Below are 6239 nucleotides of genomic sequence, written 5' to 3' on the forward strand. Positions count from 1 at the left end.
CCGCCGCCGCCGCCGGACTCAGCGAAGGCGCAGCGAGGACAAGCGCCGCTGCCCGCGCCGCGCGCCCGGCCGCGCAACCATTCTCCGCGCGCGCGGGGCTCCGGCTGCCCAGGCGGCCCCGGACGGGAGCCTGCAAAAGAAGGCGAAAGGCGCCGCTTGAGTCTCGCAGAAAGGCGGCAGCGGCTCCAGTTTCCCTCCTAGACCCCCACCCAGCCCCACCGAGGGGTCTCCAATTTGCAGCGGGAAAGGAGAGACCGGCATATATATATATACACACACACACACAGAGCTGCCTTTTTTTCCGCCTTCAAAAAAGGCGAGAGGACAAAAGCAAGGAAACAAGACTCAGGCTTCTTTACTCACAAGTAAACCTCACGAGGTGCAATGGTGCTTACTCCCAAGGAAGTGGGCGTCCAGCACTCCCCACATTTTAAAAAAACAAAGATTCGTCCCTGGAACCCGAGTTCACATTTTGAAGACTTTTTTTTAAAAAAAGAATATATACGTTGTATTTTGTTTGCAGGGGGAAAATGTGTGTGTGTGTACAAAATAAAGACTTTTTAAAAGTTAGGGAGGTTTCTCCTAAGCGGCTGTTTACTCGCGAGTAAGCTCCTTCGGCCTGCAATCGAAAGCTGCCACCGCCGCCGGTATGCGCCCGTGTTCCCGGGCAGCCAGCTCCGATGGGATGAGGCTTACTCTCGAGTAAATAGGCGCAGGATCGTGCCCCAACCCCCCTTTCGGAAGCAGAGAGCTAGAGTCCTGTTTAAAGTCGACAGGGCTTGCTTCGGAAAGGGACAGAAACAGGCTCGCGTTCAGCGCGTTTGGAACCGCAGCTGCGCGTCCCGATCCGAAACGCCTTGGCTGAAAAGGACTTGCTCCCCAGGGGTGGAAAGGGCTCTTTAGGATCGCCCCCTTAACCGAGCCACTTTCCTGCCTCTCTTGCAACCTCGGTCATGGGGTGGGGGAAGATATGAGGAATTTAACCAGACCCACCTTCTTTGGCTTCTAGCTGTTATCTAAAATGGACTATCTTTTAAAATTCCGATTCGTCTGTTGTTTTCCCCCCTCTCCTCTCACGTTTTGCTGGACACCCTCTCCCTCCCCAGTATCGATTTTGACAAATCCTCATTCCTTCCCCTCCATCTTATCAGATGTGGGTCGACAAAAATGTAGAAAGGGCGGCGGGTGGGGGGCTGGGAGCTCCTACTCGCCCGGAGGCGAAAATAACCCATTACATATTTTATCATCTTCTTAGCCCTGGAAAAGTATTTAATGTTTAACCTTTTACGCACACGCTGCAAGCTGGCCCTGATAAGAAGCCCGAGATTTCTTCACGCCACTTGGGCAAAATGGCTCGGAAGGAAAATGGGGTTTTATTATTATTATTATTATTATTGAGGAAGCCACCAACCCGGTTCTGTTTCCAGCGACGACCTCCCTACACTGGTTGGAATTTAATAAAATAAAATAAAAAAAAGGTTTCTTGCGCCTTCTGTGCGAGAAATCGTGCTAGTTTCCTTCCTAGGAAGCCGAGCTGACTGTCTTTAAGAAGTAAGATTGCAATCCTCGCCCCGTTTACCCAGGAGTAAACCCCACTGTCTTCAGGGTCTCTCCGGGTTCAATGGGGCTTAGACCCCGGTAACACTGGCAAGAATAATCATTTGTATCCTGCGTCTGGTTACTCAGCGGGGGTCGCTTCCAAATCATGGGACAGAATTTTTCTCTCTCCAAAAAATGAGGCTCCAATGTTTGCCATTAAAAAATAAAATCAACCATTCCTTCTTTTAAATGAGGAGGAATGCAGAGAGAAGTTTCCAAAGTATTTTTGGTTGTTTCCCTCTCCCCCACCGCCATAAAATATTCCAAAATGTTTAGAATTCAGCTCACTGAAAAAATGGAGGGAGTGGAAGAGGGACTTGTTGGAAAATGACTTTCTTTTTCAAAGAAAGGCTATTCTCCCTCTCTCCAACCCTGAAGTCATTCACCAGCTGCCTTAAAATTACACCAAAAAAAGAATTTAGTCGATGTTTTAGCTCTCTGTTCCCAGGGGAAAATATCGCCTTGGAATTTCCTCAGACTGGTTCTTATGACTTGGTTGAAGAGAACGCAGTGTTCAAAAATCCCCGTTTGGTCCCTTACTAGGTTTAATTAAGAGTTTCTTACTTTAATCTGGGTTTAGTTAAAACTACCTCCGTGTTTATTAGACAACACCCACCCCAACCCAATACACGCCACTGAAATAGATACAAGATTGAAACGTTTGTTCCCATTTTCTTATAAGCCACGAGATAAATAAATCGGCGGCTTTGCATTTTAAGGATATAAAGGGCAAATGGTCCGTTTGTCCATTTCAGTTGCACGTATGGGTTTTTTTGGGGGGGGGGAGAGCCCTTCCCCATAACTTCTTACTCTAAGCTTCAATTTTTGATTCTTTGGAGAGGGAAGGTTCTTGTGTTAATTCCTATTTGGCCTTAATATACAGAAACACACACTTCGGATTCGTGTGTGTGAGATATGGGCACACTTTTAAGATCAGATGGGAATGAAAACCAGACCACCGCATCCCAAACCAATTCTGCACATATATGTCTATATATATATTTGGGGTGCGGAGGGGCCGGCTGTGCGTGTACAGAATTTCATTTAATGCCTTTTACTTTCCTTGATCTCAGTTCTTAACCCCCCCCCCAAAAAAAAACATGGCTGGACTCCTGATTTTAATTAAAAGCAGCCTAAGCGAAAATGCCTGGTTATTGGGTTCTCTTTGCCAGGGAGAAGGGGGCGGGGAGGAGAGACCAAATCTGGGGCGCCCTGGTCCGGAGAAGAGGAATTTAGAAAAATTTGGAGAGGAGGGAAAGTGGAGAGGGGTGATGGGGGAGGGGGAGGACCCGGTCCTGAAATTGCCCTGGGGTTCCCCCCCTACACTCCTGAGAAAGCTTTTTTTCCCCCTCCCCTCCCCTGAGACAACTTCCCAAGTCAGCAAGAGTTGCAAAGCTTACCTTTCGGAAAGAGTTGTATTTTTAATTTTTATCTAGTCCTCTTCTTTGGCATTCTTCAGCCGGGTTTTCTCGCACCTGGACCCCAACCCTCCCTCCCGTGTTTCAAAAAATTAGATCCACAACCGGGGTGTTTTGGTTTTTTTCCGGGGTGGGGGCTGCAGCGGCCTTCCTCCCCCCTTCTTCCTCTTCCTCTTCCACTCTGAGCATCCAAAAAGGTCCTTGCCTGGTTCTCCTGGGCTCCCTTCTCCACCCTGAAAAGCGGCAGGACAGGCGGGTTCCTCGGCTCGCGGCTTTCACAAACTCGGGTTCCCTCGTCGTGTGAACGGGTCCGGCTTCCTCGTAAGCTCCAGGTCGGCTCCTTGTCGGTCGGGAGACTTCAAGATCCACACATATACAGCCCGGGCTTGGAATAGGTGCAATCCACCAAAAAAAAACCCTTTCAAGTTCCTCTCCGTGGATCTCTTAAAAAAAAAAAAAAAAAGAGGGGGAGGGGAGGAAGGGGGGGAAGCCTCTTTAGCAATGAAACAAGCATTGTTCCTTGCATCCCGCCCCCCCTCCGGGCCAGCCAGCCAAAATTTCATAGTAGGCCTCCCCATTGGCTGCCCCGCCCGCCACTCAGCCTCATGTAAACACTTTGGCCCGCCGCCATCCTTATAAAGCCAATTATGGACCGAGCGGGGCGAGAGTGGGGAGGGGAAGTTTCAAGGCTCCCCGGCGGGGAGGGCTGAATGGGCGAAGCGGGCGGTGGGAATTCAGAGAGGCGGTTTCAAGGTGTCCCCCCAACCCCGGTGTTGTTGTTTTTTGCCATCTCCTCCGCCTCTGGTCTGCTCTGGCTGATCATAAACAGAAAATCGGGGCGGGGGGGGGGAGCTGCCATCTCCAGCCCTCCCCCCCCCACACCCCGAGGGAGGGGTTGCAAGCCGGCCACCGCCTCGCCTGCCCCACAGTTCTTTGGGGGAGGGGGTGGGGAGACTGGTGGCCCCCGGAGCGTTTTGGTGGCCCAGGCGGGTTGCAGCGCCTAGGAAGGAAGGAGGGAGGGGTGTCTGTTCCGCTCTTGCATGCTTACTCGGAAGTAAGCCGGCCTTAAACGCCCAGGGAGGAAAGCAAACGCAGCATCGGCGGCCCGAGCCTAGGCATGTTTACTCAGGTGTAAGCTTCCGCCATGTAACCCCCCAAACCCTCCTCCGCAGGTAAGACAACCGGGGACGGGGGTGGGTGGGATGGAAACCACGCAGCAGCTCTGCAGCGACGGGGGCTTACTCGAGAGTAAGGCAGCGCGCTGCTGCTGCTTGCCCAGGCTTGGGAGCAAAGCGACCGGGGAGGGGGGGGGAGGGCGCTCGGTATGGAGGTGCAGCTTACTTCCGAGTGAAGGTGCGTGGATCGGGGCCGCAGAGGACCTCAGCTTAGAGGCTTTATTTGGGGGTTCGTGGGGGGAGCGCACCAGATCTATCCTTTCTGGGAGTTCCTGTGGGGCAGAGCCAGGGAAAGCTGCACCCCCCCAGACATTGGGGCGGCCGGGGGTCTCGGAGCCTGATCCCAAACCCACAGCAGCGCCCCTCCCGTTTTGCCAGGGTGGTTCCCCCCCCCCTTGCAATCCGAATTAATGCCTTGGGGAGGGGTCGTCCCTCCGCCCCGGAGTTGCTCAGCCCTCCATCCTATTCCCCCGCCCCCAGGCCCCAACTACACTTTTCAGGAACTTCGGATTTATCCTCACCCCCGAGAGAGACGGGAGAACCCTGAACACTGGGCTTCTCTAGCTTGATCCGCTTTCACGCCGCTTGGTTGTGTCTACACGAACTCTCCGGCCAACAAACATCCCAGGCCTGGTCTTGGGAGCGAGGTGCTGGCGAGGATATTTGCAGTTTAGGTCTGGAAACTTGGCTGCGAGCCTGTGCCCTTTGGCGTGGGAGTAATGGCCGGTGGACTTTGGGTCTCACTTCGGAGTAAACGGAGCCGGCTGTCCGGAGTCCAGTTTGGACTCTTCCTCCCCGCCCCCCGCCCCAACAACCTCATTTCGCTTTGCAAAGCAGTTGAACCAGGGCGACCGGAGGGACAAACTGGTTGCCTTTATAAACCGAATTGGCAGGTAATGTTTCAGATTTAGACATACTTTTTAAATGTATGTATATATACATAAACGAAAAGCAAAAAATATCCTAGTTCCTGTTTTCGAGCTTGTTTTGAGTCAATATGGTGATTTAGCTGTGATAACTGCATTGCTAGGGAGATTGAGCTAGTTGATCCCTGGAGATCCCTGTGAACCGGTACAATTCTAGAATATTTTTTTTGCTGTAGCGGATTAAACTCGCCCACGCCGCAAACCTACCCGAAGGAAAGAGATCTGGAAGCTGCATTTGCTTGGACCGGATATTTATTTTGCTTGTGTGAATTAAGAGTGTATTTGCAATAATAATAAAACATTAAACAAAACAAAAATCGCTTTTGGACACTCTTATTTGCCCCTGAATGGATAGAGGGAAGGGAGAAAAATTGGAAGGGGGGAGGGGAGACACCCTACCCTTACTTAATTCCAGTGTAAACGTAACAAAAAAACCCACCTAGCAGTTTCAAACTGCCCCCGAAGCTCCAGCGAGGCAGTTTCTAGGTCGCCCTCTTTGGGAAGGAGAGAGCGCGGGGGGGGGGGGGGAGAAAGCGACCGAAAATAGAAGCCGAAGAAGAAAAATGCAAACTTCTTTTAATGGTTTTTTTGGGGGGGGGCGTTTAAAACGTCGCGATGCAAAAGGAGATAGCAACAAATAGCCAAGCTTGGTCTCTCTCCCCCCCCCCCCCGGGCTAGTGAAGGAGTGACGACTTCGCCTCGGGATTGAATGGCCGGGATCCAAATTAGCGAAGGAGCAACAAGAGAATTGTTTTTTTTTTTCTTTTTAAGCGGGGGGGGGGAGGGAAAAAGAGGAGGGGCGAGAGCCCCGCCGCCTGGGCAGAATGCAGAAAAGGGGGAGGCCCCCCCGCCTCTTTTCCCACCACTCCGGTTTTATTTTACAACGGTAACGGGTTTGCATGGAATTGTGTGTTGTTTTTTTAAGCCTGCAGATCTTTAAAAAACAAATTAGGTATTCCCCTCTCCCCCCAAAAAAAATTATTTTGCAGGACGGAGCCCTCTCTCAAGAGACGTGGAGCGAAGGTTGCATCAGATTCCCGGTTTTCCATGCAGGGGCTGCTTGGTCGGGGTTTTTGGGGGGGTATTTTTTTGGCCCCATCTCTTTCTGGAGCAGAGCAAGC

The 6239-nt window shown here is 51.7% G+C and overlaps 1 long non-coding RNA gene across 1 annotated transcript; it reads left to right on the forward strand.

Annotated features, from left to right (window-relative positions):
- The first annotated feature begins 3467 nt into the window (after nucleotides 1-3467).
- LOC308463113 lies at nucleotides 3468-5435 on the forward strand. The gene is made up of 2 exons (XR_013979443.1): nucleotides 3468-4189; nucleotides 5295-5435. It is a non-coding gene; the product is annotated as an uncharacterized lncRNA (long non-coding RNA).
- Nucleotides 5436-6239: the final 804 nt, after the last annotated feature.

Source organism: Podarcis pityusensis (assembly GCF_964106645.2).
Source record: "Podarcis pityusensis genome assembly, chromosome: 14".
Lineage (NCBI taxonomy): Eukaryota > Metazoa > Chordata > Lepidosauria > Squamata > Lacertidae > Podarcis > Podarcis pityusensis.